The sequence below is a fragment of the Melitaea cinxia genome, chromosome 30, assembly GCF_905220565.1.
Source record: "Melitaea cinxia chromosome 30, ilMelCinx1.1, whole genome shotgun sequence".
NCBI lineage: Eukaryota > Metazoa > Arthropoda > Insecta > Lepidoptera > Nymphalidae > Melitaea > Melitaea cinxia.
Window position 1 is genome coordinate 7,423,136 of NC_059423.1, and position 17,105 is coordinate 7,440,240.

The 17,105-nt window shown below is 35.0% G+C and overlaps 1 protein-coding gene and 2 long non-coding RNA genes across 3 annotated transcripts in view; 2 read left to right on the plus strand and 1 right to left on the minus strand.

Annotated features, from left to right (window-relative positions):
- LOC123668262 (fasciclin-3) overlaps nucleotides 1-17,105 on the minus strand; it is a 191,715-nt gene that overhangs the window by 70,020 nt on the left and 104,590 nt on the right. The window lies entirely within an intron of this gene.
- On the plus strand, nucleotides 14,495-15,106 carry LOC123668263. Its single transcript, XR_006745545.1, has 3 exons — nucleotides 14,495-14,692; nucleotides 14,778-14,986; nucleotides 15,081-15,106. It is a non-coding gene; the product is annotated as an uncharacterized LOC123668263 (long non-coding RNA).
- LOC123668264 lies at nucleotides 15,163-17,024 on the plus strand. Its single transcript, XR_006745546.1, has 4 exons — nucleotides 15,163-15,246; nucleotides 15,430-15,895; nucleotides 16,115-16,378; nucleotides 16,535-17,024. It is a non-coding gene; the product is annotated as an uncharacterized LOC123668264 (long non-coding RNA).

Here is a 17,105-nt window from a genome sequence, read left to right on the forward strand (position 1 = left end):
ACTCTTTATAATGAGTATGGAAATTATATAAATACAAACCTACTGTGGCCTACTTACACGAAACAACTAATTAATTTTAGTTATTAATTCGAAGTAATACTGAAATTTGTCGGGCAGTACGTAAAAGAATATTTATTCACACTTAACTAATTAACTTCAAAATGACAGCACGCAAGATGGACGCCGGCCGACATTTTGTAATGATATATAGAACGCAATACAATTAAACAGACATTTCACCAACATGGAGAAATAATTAACTTTTTATAAATTTTGCTAAGTCATCATCTAGTGGATAAAAGAGGTATAAATTAACGTTTATGGGTTCGAAATTGACTGAATTTGTGAAATTTGGTGGGTTACTTTTTTAATTAGCCAGCTCTTTCAATCATTTTCAAATTTCGATTTTTTTTATGGAGATGAATAGACATTGATTAAGAGACATGATTGGTGAACACATAGATGGCACATCTATATACGATAAGACATCTTCGATTTTATTATACAACTAGCTGTACCCTGTGCGCGTTGCTACGCTTTTTTTTGGTCGTACCAACTCAAAATCAAAATCAATAATTGTGTTTGCAGGCAAACGAAGAAAAACCGACTTCAATTACATCGAAAAGTAATACAACCTAGGTAGACGAAAAAATAGTCAAGTAAATACGCATTATGGGAGGGAGGCGCGCAAATTCGCGTTAGCACTCGATCTTACCCAGATGGTACAGGTTGCAACACGGGTACCAGATATTGCTAGCCATACAGCCAATTGCCTGGACCTTCTGCTGACTACAGATCCAGACAGACACTCGGTCTCAGTATCTGCCCCTCTAGGATCATCCGACCATTGTCTGGTGAAATCCATATCGACCGCCTCTCCTCCGGACAACTGTCCAAGGGGCACAAGAAGAGTGTGGCGATATGAGTTAGCGGACTGGGAAGAGATGCGGCATTTCTATGCATCTTTCCCTTGGTGGCAAGTCTGTTTTTCCTCGGGTGACCCCTCGTGTTCGGCTGAGGCAGTTGCAGGCGTGATTCGACAGGGAATGGAATACTTTATACCATTCTCCGACATATCGCTCGACCACAAATCCCGACCTTGGTACAATGCTGAGTGCGCCCATGCTGAAGCCCTTAAAGAGTCTGCTTATAAAGCTTGGGTACAAGTCCGCGATGCCAAAGCTGGAGCGCGGAGGGTTCGCACGAGGAAGAAAGCTTTTAACTCAGCCGCCAAGTCCTGCAAACGGATATTACAAAAGGCCCGATTCGACCATATCCGTCGTATAGTCGCTAAGCTTGCCTCCTACCCCCCTGGTAGTAAACAATTCTGGTCTCTGTCGAAGGCAGTAGAGTCCAATTTCTGCCGCCCTACGTTGCCTCCTCTGCAGAAGCCTGATGGTTCGCTAGCTCACTCGGCAGTGGAAAAGGCAAACTTGTTTGCATCTCTCTTTGCGAGCAATTCGCGTCTTGACGCTAGCTCTACACAACCACCATCCTTGCCTCGATGTGACTCTTCTATGCAAGAGATCACGATCCACAATAAAGAGGTCCGTAGAGTTTTGCTGAACCTTGACGTGAATAAGACTAGTGGACCTGACGGTATACCTGCGCGCGTCCTAAAGGCCTGTGCACCTGAGCTGTCTCCTGTTCTCACACGCCTGTACCGCCTCTCTCTTCAAACTAGAACGGTGCCAAAATCTTGGAAGCTGGCTAATGTGCAGCCAGTGCCCAAAAAGGGTAGCCGAGTGAATCCCTGCAACTACCGACCAATCGCCATCACCTCCATGCTCTGCAAAGTCATGGAAAAGGTACTTAACAGCAAGTTGCTGAACTACCTAGAGGACAATGAACTCCTCAGTGACCACCAATACGGTTTTCGTCAGGGGCGGTCTACTGGAGATCTTCTGGTGTATGTCACACACTGCTGGGGCGAAGCCATAGAGAAACATGGTGAGGCGCTCGCTGTATCACTAGATATCTCGAAGGCCTTCGACAGGGTTTGGCACGCAAGTCTCCTTAGCAAACTTCCTGCTTACGGCATCCCTGTTGACTTTTGTAGCTGGATTTCAGACTTTTTGAGTGAACGGTCGATCAGAGTGGTCGTGGACGGCTGCTCCTCTGACCTGATGGATATAAACGCCGGCGTCCCTCAAGGTTCTGTTCTCTCTGCAACTCTTTTCCTGCTCCATATTAACGACATGCTACGACCAGGCATTGTTGGATACGCAGATGACAGTACGATTGTTGAGAGATATTTGTCCAGCGCAAAAGACAGCAGGGACGTAATACGTTCTCAGAGAGAGGCCATGGTGGAACGAACAAATTCAATACTGGAGCAAGTATCCCAATGGGGTGATTGCAACCTGGTCACGTTCAACGCCGCCAAAACGCAGGCCTGTTTATTCTCCACCAAACGGAGTCCTTTCAACTTGACTCCTACTTTCCGTGGTACACCTGTCCCTGTGTCCGATACCCTCGACCTCCTTGGCATAGAGTTGAATTCTAACCTCAACTTTGGCAATTACATTGAGTCCAAAGCGCAAACTGCGGCCAGAAAGCTTGGCATCTTAAATAAGGTTAAGCGATATTTCACGCCTAAACAGCTTCTTACGCTATACAAAGCTCAAATCCGATCGTGCATGGAATATTGTAGTCACTTGTGGGATGGCTCAGCTAAATATCAACTCGCCACACTGGACTCAGTGGAACGCAGAGCCAAGCGGCTTATCGGTAATGCCAGTTTGGTGAAATCTCTTCACACTCTGGCTCACCGAAGAAAGGTTGCCAGTCTAACGGTCTTTTACAGGTTGTACTTTGGAGAGTGTGCCCTGGAGCTGCACGAGCTCATACCCCCATCTCCTTTCTTCCATCGGTCTTTCAGACGTACCGCAGGCTTTCATTCCTACCTGATTGATATACCTTTCATACGTACAAAGCGCTTCGAATCATCTTTTTTAATGCGCACAGCCAAGGAATGGAATTCCCTGCCGGCGTCTGTATTTCCGAGCTCATATAACCCGAACATATTTAAAGCGCGAGTGAACAGGCTTCTTCTGGGCGAACTCGCTCCATCTTCGACCTCGTCTGTGCTCTAGGGCTAGACTGAGGTCAAGAGTAAGCCCATATCGTAATAAAAAAAAAAAAAAAAAAAAAAAAAAAAAAAAAAAATTATCAAAGATTAGTCCAAAGGTTGTAATCAGATCTCGATGAAATTTAAATGTGACCACATGATAAACATCGGCTTTCGATTAAACTAAAATCATCAAAATCGGTACACCTAGTAAAAAGTTATGCGGATTTTCGAGAGTTTCTTTCGAAATATTTTTTGAATATCATATCAAAAATTGACCGCTCCAGCGAGATTCGAACCCGCGTCTCCGACTGACCGTCTCGGCGCTCTAGCCAATTAAGCTATGGAACAATGTACCCGCCAGAGCGAAATTCTTGATATGATGATTTTTATTTTCGGTTTAAGCGAACCGAAGTTTCTTTCGATTTCTCTGAGATCCCATCATCAGATCCTGGTTTCCTTATCATGGTACCAAATTAGGGATATCTCCTTAAAAAAAATATACATATATATATACGGTCGAATTGAGTAACCTCCTCCTTTTTTTGAAGTCGGTTAAAAACAGCTTTATTCAAATAGGCCCCAAGGGCACTTTCGAATCGTTATTTTACAAATTAAAGCTTTAAAAATAAATTATTATTTTTGTAAAAGTTAAGCTATCACCGATTCGGAATGTAGAAACCTTTGTGGGCTCATGCACAACACTTTGCTGAAAATCATGACATGATTAAATGCATAGTTTACGATTCTATAAAGGACATACAGACAAACATTCATTTTTATATATATATAGATTTCATGAAAAATATTGAACAGAAAATTTTAAATTTTTGCACCTAAATTTTCAATCTTTCTTGAAAATACTTGAGTGTTCGAATGATTTTACTTTCATACTTATTAAACAGTATTTTTTCTGTGGAATTTAGACAGAATTCTATGCGATATCCAATTTTGTCATCATCGCAAAGGACATAAACTGGCTATAAATTGGCTCTGGTAAGAGCGAGTTGGTCTCGCAGGAAATCAGCTAAACATCGCTTGAGATGTTGTATGTGATGTATGTTCATATATTTAATATTTTCGGTGATATATTTACTGTCATAAAAAATGTCTGGCGCGAACTTGGGGAGGCCTATGTCCAGCAGTGGACTGCAATAGGCTGAGCTGACTGACATCCAAAACTTATTGAAGATTTTTTTTTACAAATAGGTCAACAATCAAGCGTAACATCACCTGATGGTAAGCAATTACCGTAGCCTATAGACGTCTGCAACACCGGACCGTTTTGCAAACGCGTTATCGACCCTACCATCTATGATCTCTGATCTCATCTGGTCAGCTTACTTAAACAGGAACACAACACTGCTTGTAAGCAGTATTATTCAGCTGTGATCTTCTGTAATGTCGAGATACTTTCCCAATCGGGCTGCTCCAGAAGCCAGATCCAGCTCTTGGAACAGATATCGTGGGTTCGATTCCCGTCCCGAGTCTGGGTGTAGTATATACGGATTTTTATGTGTATTATTTAAATGTACATTTATTACAAAAATATATGTCTATATCAAGTGATTAATATTTAAAACAAGCATAAAACCTTAGGAGCAGACGACCGCGTGTACGTTATTCATCATTACATAGTATGAAACAAAGTCGCCTCCCGCTGTCTGTATGCTTAGATCTTTAAAACTACGCAACGGATTTTGACGCGGTTGTCTTTAGTAAGAGTGAGTCCAGAGGAAGGTTTATATGTATAATACATGCATAATATAGTAGAGGAACACTAATAGTTTTTACAGTCGTGCGAAGGCGGGGCTGGTCGCTAGTATTTATATATTTTTAATTTTAATTTACTCAGAAAACAAATCACAGTACAATAACACAATAAACTAATAACTGATACAGCGAATACATAAACCAAAAATGATTCCAATCATAAATAATTAATAAAAGAGCTCAAAAACACATATTAATATAAAACGTTGATAAAATACAATTAAAATGATTTACATTCCTTTGTCTAAGTTTGTAATGCGTTTGCCCAGCAGTGGGATGTCACAAGCTTTTAATACTAGTGTTCGCATGCAGATGATCGTTTTACGGTCTTGCTAATGGATTAGTCGCTATTGCTAAGTTTTACAATGGAACGTTACAACTTCACACGCGATGGTATCGATACAAGCTTTTAAGTTATAGTGTTTGACTGTATCTAAAATTGAATATAATATTATATTAAGAATATTTATACACTTTATATTTATATGTATAATAATATAAAGCTGAAAAAAGCGAGTGTGCTTTAGACCACACAACTGAAGTTAAACTTACGAAACGTAACTCTCTTTCTTTCTATCTTCACTAACTTATATCTCCCTCTCCACTTCCGTTCATCTCGCCCGGTCACATTATTCGTAACGCTATCGTCACGCATTAACCAGCTAACTCAAGTCAAGCGTGCGTAAAGAAGTTTTCCTTCATAAATTTGTTTGTTTAAACGTGCTAATCTCAGGAACTACTGATGGTTTGAATTCAAATTAAGGCGAGTGAAAACGCGGGGCACAGCTTGTGGAGTACTAAAAACTAGATACAGGAAAAGACATGGCCAAAAATATAGGTTCAATTTGGTTATTAATCTAGTTAATTTATAATGTAACAATATTATTATTTTTTTGGTACGAATAATGTCTACATATATTGACACCAAAACCGAGGTATCCAAATATAGTTTTTGAGGTGTAAATATTTGTCATACGGTTGACGTCATCCAAAGGCTAAATGGGTTTCCCCACTGGCTATCGATTAAGCAAATGTAAAGGTGTTTTCTGTCTGTGGATGAATATTTATTATATTTTGAATCTACACTTAAAATAATAGCGTAATAGGTCTTAATCTGTTCAATGGTTATATTATAAGTTTTAAGGAGCCTTATAATCAGTACTGTGAAGAAACTGTATTTTTTTTTCATTTTGATTGTCTTTTCGCTTATTTAATTTGGCCGAATGATAATTAGAAAGATTTGAGTGGCTAATAGGACCCCGGGCACTGAATGTTTTTATCCGGACAGCTATCACAAAGAAAAATAAATCAAGAATTCGAATACTAGCCTTTGACCAACAGATGGACGTTTAGAGGTTGTTTTATTGATATAAAATATTTAATCTAAGGTAGGGCACAGCAGGAAATTTCCTGCTAAAATAAGGAGTAGCTCGACTGGGGTAGTGCCTCGACCTTACCGAAGATCACAGCTAAATAGCACTGTTTTAAAGCAGCGGATTGTTCCTGTTGGTGAGTGAAGTGATCTGAGCTTCTAGGCGGAACTGGAGATGGGGTTTGCAACACGCTTGCGATGCTTCTGGTGTTACAGACGCCTATACGTTACGATAATCGCTTATCATCAAGTAAGCCGTACGCTTGTTTGCCGACCTAGTTGCATAAAAAAACTTTGCAAATTGTAATTACATTAACAATTAATAAATTAACTGTATCATTATGAAGCTATCTCCGATTAGGTATGCATATCCCTTAATGAAAAGTCGGACAAAACCTCTTTCATTTATTCACGTTCATTAAATTGCTGTTTCAAATTGAAACAACTATTAAATGAGAAGTAATATCGCCTAATGTTTCGTGTTTAACGTCATTTACACCTAAAGCATTAAACACTTCAAATGCGTTACTAAGTAAAGGAATAAATGGTAGGGAGTTCAGAATATAACGACAAAAGACCCTTTTGTCGGCTTCCGGTTCCCTCATTAAAAAAATACTAGAAATGGCTGATACGGCTGGATTATCCCCCAGGGTACCCCGGTATACCCCGGTGGTATATAAGTTCATATTATAATATAATTTTATTTTCAATTTTGTTAAAGTGTATACGCGAATTTTTTTCATTCAACAGTGGTGGCAGAACATGCGTACAGCTCACCAGATGGTAAGCGGCTACCGTAGCCAATAGACGCCTGCAACACCAGAAGCATCGCAAGCGTGTTGACAACCCTATCCCCGAACCTATCCAGGAGATCTTTACCTTACACAGGAACATAACACTACTTAGTCAGTAAGCTCAGCCTATTGCAGTGAACTGCTGGCCTACCCAAGTTCGCGCCAAATATCCCGGTTTTCCGCAATCCTCATCCAGCCTACACCGGCAATTTTACGTAGATCGTCAGTCCAACGGGCCGGAGGGCGTCCCACACTACTTAGTAGAGAGTAGTATTATTTAGCTGTGATCATCTGTAAGGTCGCGAGGTAGTTCCCCAGTCGGGCTGCTCCATATTTCGAGTTGGATATTTCTGCATCGTACCTAAATAAAATATCGCTTCGCTTCAGCCTGTAATATTCCACTGCTAGGCCTATTTTCCCATATAGGAGAAGGATAGGAGCTTACTCCACTACGCTGCCAATGCGGGATAGCGGATATATTCCCAACTATGAGTACAAGTATACATAATAACAAACGCAAGGAGTACACAAACACCCAGACCACGGCAAACATATGCATGGCCAATATAAATGTTTTTCATGTGCGGGGATCGAACCCGCAACAGCCACAAACCAGTACTGTGACCGTGGCGCCAACGCGTCGCAATGTAATGGCTTATATTAAAAATACAATACTAAGTATTTCATATGGAACAATAAGTATTTTATAAGGACGTTTGACAATAAAGTGTCCTAGGAGACATGTGACAGATAGTACGTAGATGAAATTACATTAATTTCAATTAGGATATTGTTTCATTATGTGCGATACTTCTAAACACATTTATATTATTATAATTTTTTAATAACTAAATGGATCCGGTGAACTTTTTATCACCTACATATATTTGTGAGAAATATGGTCAAAGCTTAATTCAAAATTTTTATCTATACATTAAATAAAGCACTTTCTGAACGCACCCATAAATATTTGACAACCAAGTGACATTTTTTTTTTTGACAAAAGACATGAAATTTTTCACATCTAGGAACATTTTGTATTTAAACCAATCAATCAACATTTTGTATTGGAAAATTAAATTGTCGCTTTTAGTATTTTCCGTTACTTATTATTTTATTTATTTCTTTACACTTTTTGCACACCAACACAAAAGTAACATAAGTTTAATGAGGTTAAAAAAATACTAAACTTGCATTAGTTGCAGCAGGCTTATTATTGATGTTTCTCACCGTTTAAACCTACCCTGAACTTTCACAAATATTTCAAGATCAAAATTAGCCAATTCTGTCCAGCCATTCTCGAGTTTTAGCGAGACAAAGTATACACAAAACCATTGCATCATAATCGGTTCATTTGACTTCGAAAAACGAGGAAGTTCGAATGACTGTATTTTTTGTGTGTTAACGCACATCTTTTTACTGGGTTTAGCGTCTTGATGATTCTTTTTTGTAATCGAAATTGGGCGCTTGTGGTAATCTTATTTTAGTGATATCTTCACGAATAGGTTTTGAATTATTTCTTCTTATATTAGTAATATTCTCATCGATTACTTTTCGGTATAAAATGAAGTCATTTTTAAACGACTTCAAAAAAGGAGGAGGTTCGCAATTCGATCGTATATTTTTAAATTTGCTTAAGGAACAAACACAATTATTTTATATTATTTAAAAGCGTGACATATCTATAGCTGCACACTGAACCCGCGACCTTAATATCGGAAGGGTGTGAAAGGTAATGGGACCGCACCTGTCTCCACACCTAACACGGACACGCTCCTAATTGAATAACTTTTACGTATGTCTGTCTGTTTCTTTGTTATTTCCTTTCGAACCAAATTTTATTTATGGTTATTTGTCAAACAGTTTTTGTTATATAACATTATTTAATACTTATAACTGTACGATAAAATACATTTATTAGTGTGATATAAATATGAGTTTTTTTTTCGGTTTTGTCATATTGTTTTGTGGTTCCTTTTTTGCACGTTTTTTGTACTTAAGTTAATTTTAAGCTGTTGGATATCATACATATATATATATATATATATATATATATATATATATATATATATATATATATATATATATATATATATATATATATATATATATATATATATATATATATATAGTTAAACTAGCTGACCCCGCAAACGTTGTTTTGCCATATATGTTATTAACCCCCTTAAAGGGAGGGCCCCCTTATAACTTCTCTCTCTCTTGCCGGTCCCCCATGTCTGAGGATCGTGGTCAGCATCAGGGTTGCACCTGGAGCGGATGATTTGCCTCCACCGGTCTCTGTCCATGGCGTCTCTTACGACCGTGTAAAACTTAGTGACAGATGAGTTTTTGACCTGGTCTGCCCACCTCGTTGTTGAACGACCGCGCGATCTTTTGCCGTCCGTGTTCCCAACCACAATCAGTCTCTCCAGATTTGAATATGAAATATCCCTTAGGGGGTATGAAAAAAAGATGTTGGCCGATTCTCAGACCTACCCGATATGCAGAAAAATTTCATAAAAATCGTTCCCGCTATTTCGGAGGAGTATTTTAACTAACATTGTGACACGACAATTTTATATATAAGTACGTCGATGCACTTGCAACGTTATTTGTTCTACAAAATACATACAAGTTAAGTCGATACCAATTTCAACTCCAAACAAGCCACCTTGGATTTTAAATTTTGATCTGCAAATATTTGGAAATTATTCAAGTTTAAACGTTATATACAAGCTCACAAGGCTGTTATTACAATGTATTAAAGGAATTTATGCAAAGTAAAGGTCTATGAATATAAGATTTTTATGAATAAAAATTTCGAACCGCTGTGTTTATATAAGAATATTTTTGTAGCTATTTATAATATACTAGCGACCTCTGTCAGTTCATATTTTTTTGACACGTTAAGTAACCACCAACATACACACACACCGCTGTCATTGTTATACATTCCACACGGACAGTAATAGTTATACACACACGCGATCACGCGACAATATACTAACCCAGTCTTACAAAGTTAATTGTATCTGTAAACTAGGTCGATGACCTTTAAAAGCCGACGACTTGGTAAGTGGATAATCTGTACCAATAATAATTGTATTTGCTCGCAAACGAAAAAAAAAACCGACTTCAATTACATCGACAAATAATATAACGTAGGTGGACGAAAAAATAGTCAAGTAAATACGCGTTATCAAAGATAACTCAAAAAGTTGTTATCACATCGATGACATTTAAACGTGACCACATCATAAACATCAGATTTGGATTACATTAAAAATCATCAAAATCGGTACACCCAGTAAAAAGTTATGCGGTATGATACAACGTAGGTCGACGAAAACATAGTCAAGTAAAAACGCATTATTAGATATAGCTCGAAAAGTAGTTGTTAGAACTCAAATAAATTTAAGTGGGACCAAATGACACACACCACCTTTCGATAAAAAAAAATCGGCGAAATCGGCCCACCCAGTCAAAAGTTCTGAAGTAACATACATTTAAAAAAATACAGTCGAATTGAGAACCTACTCCTTTTAGTCGGTTAAAAGCGTTCCTATCTTTGCCTTGGGGACAGTTAAGAGGGGAGTATAAAACTATAAATCTATATAAATAAAAATTTATTGACACGGGCTTGTTTAGGAAACTTTTAACCTCGTTAAGAACTTTTTACTAGGTTGACCGATTTCCACGATTCTTTTTTTAATCAAAAGCTGGGGGCTACCTTTGTATCCCATTTAAATTTGATTGAGTTTTGACCCGTACTTTTTGAGTTATCTTTTATATTATCTTGACTAGATCTCTTGACTCTTGTTAATTTTTTCGACTACGTTGTATTACTTGTCGATGTAATTGAAGTCGATTATTTTCTTGTTTACGAGCAAACTCATTTACCTATGCAGAATCTACTAGTTTAAATCATAGGTAGATTAATATCAACACTTAAATCATTACATAGTATAAAACAATGTCTCTTCCCGCTGTCTGTATGCTTAGATCTTTAAAAGTACGCAACGGATTTTGATGCGGTTTTCTTTAGTAAAAGAGTGAGTCCAGAGGAAGGTTTATATATAAGACATGCATAATATATTAGAGGAACACTGATAGTTTTTACAACCGTGCGAAGCCAGGGCGCGTCGCTAGTAATTTATAAAAGTCTCATATAATTAATAATCTTCTCTATCTATACGTATAAGTGGAGAGCAGGTTTATTTGTTCAGTTTATACTGCGAAAACTACTGAATCGATCGGAATAACCCGAGTAGAAAAAAGGTCAGGCTCAACCAGATCATGTATCTGGACCGGATCAGGATAGGATAAGGTACGCCTGATCCGGCAAACTCTATCAGGACCAGGTCCGGTCCAGACAAAGATAGCCTGATGTAAAATATAATCAAGTATGGTAAGGCATACTGGATCAGGACCAGGTCCGGTCCAGACAAGGATAACCTGATGTAAAATATAATCAAGTATGGTAAGGCATACTGGATCAGGACCAGGTCCGGTCCTGACAAGGATAGACTGATGTAAAATATAATCAAGTATGGTAAGGCATACTTCATCAGGACCAGGTCCGGTCCAGACAAGGGTAGCCTGATGTAAAATATAACCAAGTATGGTAAGGCACACTGCAATATCAGGACCAGGTCTAGATCAAATAAGAACAGCCTAGGTAGTAAAGAATATAGCCACTCCCTCTCTTCCCGTGGGTGTCGTAAGAGGCGACTAAGGGATAACACAGTTCCACTACCACCTTGGAACTTAAGAAGCCGACCGATGGCGGGATAACCATCTAACCGCTGGCTTTGAAACACACAGGCCGAAGATGGGCAGCAGCGTCTTAGGTGCGACAAAGCCACTAAGTACACTAAGTTCGAACGCCCATACAAAAATTGGCCATGTCATATAAAAGTAGCCTAAGTTACTCCTTGTTACATCAACTATCTGCCAGTGAAAGTCCCGTCAAAATCTGTCCAGCCGTTTCAGAGATTAGATAATAACAAATTCGATTTTAAATAATAATCAGAAGAAATTTCCATCGATTTAATGAAATATTTTTAGATTAAAAATATTAATTATTTATTCGTTTATTACTTGTTTTGTTACTTTAACCAATAATTTTACTTGTTTCATTTCCATACCCAATTTCGTACCTAATTTGTTAACTCAGTATACAGAAAAAACTGTGTGTTTGTTCTGTATTCTAAATTTGTTAGATAAATAAGTAGGTAGGTATGTGATTTTCCAAGTATTTTTGCTCCATAACTCTTGATATAAACCCTGCCTGATTAGCCTGATTTAGACCTAGCTACATATATACTAATCTGTTATTTAGACTTTATTAAATTTCACTAACGCGTGCATAGTTAAATTTTAAGATAGCCGTCAAAAAATAAATAAATCAATGAACAGAGTTATTTTTCTTTACTCTTGATTTGAAATTCATTTCCAAGATTTCGACTTAATTAGATACTATTTTTATTTCCGTTTTTCATTAAATTTATAGAAACAATAATTACATGACGTAAAGTTATTTTTATCATAATTATGATCGATTTATTCATTTATTGTATTTCAAGATTTACAAGCACAATTTGATAGTCTTTAGTTTTTTTTTTTTTTTTTTTTTTTTATTTATTGGAACCACAAACAAGTTTACAATAGACATTAACATTAAATGTAAGTATTACAATTTAAGTTATTGCAAACTCAACACTGATGGTCACATTGAACATAATCAAATTGCAAATGGTGAACCTGTCTTACAATTCATTGTTTCTATAATTGAATTTGATAAGTCTTAATCAAAATATATAATACATATGTACTCACATATAGATATAGACTATAAAATATATATACATATACATCATATATATATATACACCCACATACCTAAACATATACAAATACACTAATATAGTAGTTTTAAATATTCTTTTATATACATACATATTTTCTTCAACATAGGTATAGCGTGTAAGTGACTTGTGCGTTAAGGTTGTCCATTCAGAATATTAATAATCTGGCTCGTATATGCATCATTACAATTGGCAAAAATGTCTAATGTATAAAATTTACTATTATATGTATCAAACATTCGATTTAACGGGGAACGGATACCTGCATTCGTACGAGATCGCTTCACTGCAAAAAATTGGTAACGGCGGGATGGTCGCAAATGAGCGCGAGAAGGCACAGAATATCTAATTTTGCTTACAATGTCCATGCAATCATACTTATTATTACAAAGATCGTAAAGCAACATAGCTTCTAGTTGCAGTCGTCTAGATTTCAAGTCGAGCAGTTTGTAGTTCCTTAAAAGCGACTCATAAGGTATACGTTTACGACAATATTTGTAATTCATGTGACGTAAGAATTTTTTCTGTACCCTCTCTAAACTTTTCTCATATTTAATATATAATGGATTCCAGATAGCAACGGCATATTCAAGTTGCGGCCTTATTAAGGACTTAAAAAGATACACGAGTGTGGATGGTTGTCTAAATTCAGTAGAGGACCGCATGACAAAGTTGTACATTTGAAAGGCTTTACTAATAATGTTATCTATGTGAGCGTCAAAGTGCAGCTTGTTGTCTAACGTTACACCTAGGTCTCTTATATTTTGTACTTTAACAATATCTGTGTCACAGAGGGAATACGTGAAACTGCTTATCGTTTTTCTCTTAGTAAAGCTTATGCTTTTGCATTTATTGAGGCTAAGCTCCAATTTATTTTCATAGCAGTAGGTGGTGAATCTATCCAAATCTTCCTGAAGCAACTCGTGGTCTTGGTAAATGTTTATTTTTCGATATATTTTTAAATCATCAGCGTAAAGAAGAAATTTACTATTAGGGAAGCATTTGTTAATATCGTTTATGAAAATGACAAACAGTAACGGACCCAAGATAGATCCCTGAGGGACGCCTGAGCTCACACTTGATGTAGATGATTCATAACCACCAACCACCACCCTCTGTGTTCTATTAGAGATGTAAGATTTAAGCCACCTCCAAAGATTTCCTCTTATACCATTATAAGCAATTTTTTAGTTGTTTGTTAATTTGTTATTCATAGGTCACTTCACATCCAGTCAATTGAGTATATTATATATAAAAAACTGCCTTTAATTTCTATTAAATAACATGAATATAATAACGAATATAACATAATATAATCTTGTATTGAATTATATACAATAAATAAAAATTAACGAAAATATTAATATAAATACAACATAATAAGGAACGAAATAATAAGCGACAACGCGTGACGTCACGAAGCAACATGTCGGATCTTGTTCACAGTGTTCTTCGTTAAGACGCACATCACTCACATCAGTGTTTCAGTGTATTAATCTTTGAAGTGATAAAGAATTTTGTGTCATAAAAAAGCATTTTTTGAAAGTATAATTATATTTTTTATATAACTTAAAAGTTATTTGTCGATTAGCATATTAATGTAAATAATATCAAGATTAAATTTGTTCAATACTAAAACTGAACCATAATAATATTGTGTTAAACAAAAAAAAGTGTACTATAAACTTCTCTCTAGACGTTTACTCGGTGTATTGTGTACAAAATACGAACTTGTGGACTAATTTAGCTAGATAAAAATTTGTGTTGTGTGTAAAGCTTCGTTTTTATGTTTAATTACCTACGTAAAACATTTAAGGTTAGGAAAAATTATTGAAAAAATACATTACAATTCTTTACTATTTTTAAAATAATTTTATATTTCAATAATCTGTTTTTTTCAGATGGCTTTTATGTATGCATTAGTTTTATTTTTAAATTATTCATCCAATAAAGAAATTGATATATTGAATATCGTGGTACCGGATATAAATAGCCCGAATTATTGTTAAAAAGTACTAAGTATTGTAAATTATTACAAATGATAGTTAAACATTGTGAAGGGTCTGCCCGACATGGCCAACGTTTTATGTTCAAATAAGTGGCACAGCAGGTAAATTATTATTTAAATTATAGATTTTTAAGAATTGTTATTTCATTGTCATAATAATAAGAAAGTAATTCATAATTACAATTAATATTATCAGAAACAATGGAAGAGGCAGAGGAAAAATTAATAAGATTAAAAAGAACCCCTATTCTTCTCTACCAATAACGAGTAGTCTGCTAATAAAGCAAAGGATTGATTAAAAATAGATAATATATTTAGCTAAATAGCTTTAGAGTTAACTGACGAACCCACTGAAATTGCAGGTAATATTTATTATTTAAAATGTAAATATTGTTGATTAATTTCTAATATTTTTTTTACTAATGTTTTTTTTTTTACAATTGATATATATTAATTGATATAAATTTATTTTTAATCGTTAATTTTTATACTATCAATTAAGTTATAATACTGAAATTTTATTTCAAATTTTTTCATTCCACTAGAACCTAAGAAATAAAAGCCAAAAAAAATTAACCAAAAAATTGTGAAGAAACAAGCCTAAAAACATAGTCTCGAATGGTCATCTACATCAATAGCGTCTTCGATATCTTCATCACCACCGTCATCGTTATGTAAACCTATGAAAATAAATAATGAAACTGAAAAAAACGAATTAATGACAGTACTAACTACATAGTTGGCTCAAAAAAAAGGAAAAAATTAGTCCATAATCTACACCATACCACCTTGATCATCTTCATCATCACCATCAAATAAACGTAGAAAAATAAGAAAAATCAACTCGAATTTGAAGGACATAAATATGCGTATGGAAATAGCACATGAAGACAGTACATTAGCAACAATTGCTGATAATCCCTTTTCATCATCATCATAAATCTGAAACAGAAGCTGAAATGAATATATTAGCAGCTAGATCATCATCAACAAAAAATACTGTATCCAGTGGTAAGAAAAAAATATATATTGTTTTTAATTTATTAGGATATCTATACTTATTATAATTATTTACAAAATCATAATATAGATTCCATTCTGAAATTGTGGAGTGTTGTTATCGTGATAATATTTATCTATCAATATTTATATTTACATCAGTGTCACAATTTTGAAATTTAAATCATTGTGTTAGTTAAAAAAAAATAATATATAATTTATTTTCAACAGATTCTTTGCTGGAATGTATCAAACATAATTATAACAGTCTATCAAAACAATTAGCGAATTTAAAAGGCCATATCTGCTGACGTTACCAAATCCTATCTGAAATAAAAAAAATAACAGTACTCAGCTGTTAGATTTCAGTTTATTAACAGATCCTGAAGGAAATCCAGTGGTCCAAAAATTAGAATTTCCGCTATCAACAATGGAAGATATTATTTTGATAAATTCAATGAAAAATTAAAAGGCGAAAAATATAAAAATAAAATGGTAAGTTTTTAATAAACTATATTCTTATATACAAATATATTAAAGATCTAATATAGTGGCTCTATCTGACAATATTGAAATTGTCATATTTGATAAAATGCTAATCATAATAATTAATTAATCATACACATAATTATAATAAATTTTCTTTTCCAGAATAAACGTATATACTTTTCTCTTGATGGAAAAAATACTTTTACCCGTAATATGGGAAATATTACTCGTGTTTATATAACAAGAGATGTCATATGTAGCAGTTAAAGCAACTTCAAAAAAAAGTTTTCAAAGATACGACTTTTTCACTTCTATAAAAAGTATGTTAATCATTATATAGTGCAGAATTACTATCACTGATACCTAATTAATTATTTCTTAATTATATGTTAATATTTTATACCTAATAATAATTATTTTTTACTATTACTAATTTAATTACGTACATGATTAATTTAAATTTTGTATTTAAGCTGCAGTAAGACAGAAATTCGAAAATAATCAAGAAAGTATTTTCGATAATAAATTCCATCAAGCATTGTCTGCAGTATTGAATAATGCTAATATAATAATAAAGATTGGGATGGGTACAGGGTATCCAGGATCAAAAAACTACCAATCTAATGAAGATAAATAAAAACAACTAATCGCTTTTAATTTATTTACTTTTTTAAAATCTTTTTTTTTTTTTTTGCTGTGTAAAATATTTTGCTAAGCAAACAAAAAGAAAAAT